Raw genomic sequence first — 1,574 nt, 5'->3', positions numbered from 1 at the left:
TCTTTTTCAAAAATCAAATCTTTTTCATTTCTCTTATTTATTTTCAAAAATTTTTAAAAAATATTTTTCAAAAATATTTTTCTTAATTTTATTTCATAATTTTCGAAAATATCATCAAAAATTAATCTTTTGATTCAAAAATTTCAAGTTTATTACTTGCTTGTTAAGAAAGATTCAAACTTTAAGTTCTAGAATCATATCTTGTGATTACTTGTGAGTCAAGTCATTAATTTTTATTTTTAAAATCAAATCTTTTTCAAAACTAATTTCAATCATATCTTTTCAAAAATATCTTTTTATCCTATCTTTTTCAAATATCTTTTCTAACTTCTTATCTTCTTATATTTTCAAAATTGAATTTCAAATCTTTTTCAACTAACTAATTGACTTTTTGTTTGTTTCTTATCTTTTTCAAAACTACCTAACTAACTATCCCTCTCTAATTTTCGAAAATACCTCCCTCACCCTCTTCTATTTATTTAATTACTTACTAACACTTCTCTTCATCTCATATCTCTGCTCTCCTCACCCTTGTGTTTGGATTCTCCTCCCTTCTCTTTCCTTACATTACATTCTTTGCTTCTTCTACTCACACAAAGGAATCTCTATACTGTGACATAGAGGATTCCATATTTTCTTTGTTATTCCCTTCTTTGTCATATGAGCAGGAGCAAGGACAAGAACATTCTTGTTGAAGGAGATCCTGAACCTGAAAGGACTCTGAAAAGGAAACTAAGAGAAGCTAAAATACAATAATCCAGAGACAACCTTATAGGAATTTTCGAATAGGAAGAGGAGATGGTAGCCAAAAATAATAATAATGCAAGGAGGATGCTTGGTGACTTTACTGCACCAAATTCCAACTTACATGGAAGAAGCATCTCCATCCCTACCATTGGAGCAAATAATTTTGAGCTTAAGCCTCAATTAGTTTCTCTGATGCAACAAAACTGCAAGTTTCATGAACTTCCATCTGAAGATCCTTTTCAGTTCTTAACTGAATTCTTGCAGATATGTGATACTGTTAAGACTAATGGAGTAGATCCTGAAGTCTACAGGCTCATGCTTTTCCCGTTTGCTGTAAGAGACAAAGCTAGAGTGTGGTTAGATTCTCAACCCAAAGATAGCCTGAACTCTTGGGATAAGCTGGTCAAGGCTTTCTTAGCCAAGTTCTTTCCTCCTCAAAAGCTGAGTAAGCTTAGAGTGGATGTTCAAACCTTTAGACAGAAAGAAGGTGAATCCCTCTATGAAGCTTGGGAGAGATACAAGGAACTGACCAAAAAGTGTCCTTCTGACATGCTTTCAGAATGGACCATCCTGGATATATTCTATGATGGTCTGTCTGAATTAGCTAAGATGTCATTGGATACTTCTGCAGGTGGATCCATTCACCTAAAGAAAATACCTGCAGAAGCTCAAGAACTCATTGACATGGTTGCTAATAACCAGTTCATGTACACTTCTGAGAGGAATCCTGTGAGTAATGGGACGCCTCAGAAGAAGGGAGTTCTTGAAATTGATACTCTGAACGCCATATTGGCCCAGAATAAAATATTGACTCAGCAAGTCAATAT

General features: G+C 33.7%; 1 non-coding gene across 1 annotated transcript; it reads right to left on the bottom strand.

The window, feature by feature from the left end:
- Positions 1 to 1,194: 1,194 nt before the first annotated feature.
- Positions 1,195 to 1,302, bottom strand: LOC112781054 (small nucleolar RNA R71). Its single transcript, XR_003191852.1, has one exon. It is a non-coding gene; the product is annotated as a small nucleolar RNA R71 (small nucleolar RNA).
- Positions 1,303 to 1,574: the final 272 nt, after the last annotated feature.

This window comes from Arachis hypogaea, chromosome 19 (assembly GCF_003086295.3).
Source record: "Arachis hypogaea cultivar Tifrunner chromosome 19, arahy.Tifrunner.gnm2.J5K5, whole genome shotgun sequence".
Classification (NCBI taxonomy): Eukaryota; Viridiplantae; Streptophyta; class Magnoliopsida; order Fabales; family Fabaceae; genus Arachis; species Arachis hypogaea.
The sequence above is the reverse complement of the archived record's forward strand: the minus strand, read 5'-3'. Positions and strand labels throughout refer to the sequence as shown.